The sequence below is a fragment of the Gavialis gangeticus genome, unplaced genomic scaffold (assembly GCF_001723915.1).
Source record: "Gavialis gangeticus isolate Ggan-Ray unplaced genomic scaffold, GavGan_comp1, whole genome shotgun sequence".
Taxonomy (NCBI): Eukaryota; Metazoa; Chordata; order Crocodylia; family Gavialidae; genus Gavialis; species Gavialis gangeticus.
In genome coordinates, this window is record NW_017729004.1 from 66870940 (window position 1) to 66871189 (window position 250).

The following is a 250-nucleotide window of genomic DNA, read 5'->3' on the forward strand; positions in this document are numbered from 1 at the left end:
TCAATTTAGAGGAAGAGGAGAGTCTTTCTCCTTTTTTGAAAGATCATGAATGTTGTGAAAAAAGAGGGTGGATTTTCAGGGTGGGTGTAACCACTTTGTCTTGAAAGATAATGATTATTGTGAAAAAAAGAGGGTGGGTTTTTAGGGTGGGTATAAACAACTTGTCTTGAAAGATCATGAATATTGTGAAAAAAGAGGGGTTTGGGGGTGATAGTGGCAGATGTATACATCTCAGAAAGAGTGTGCAGAG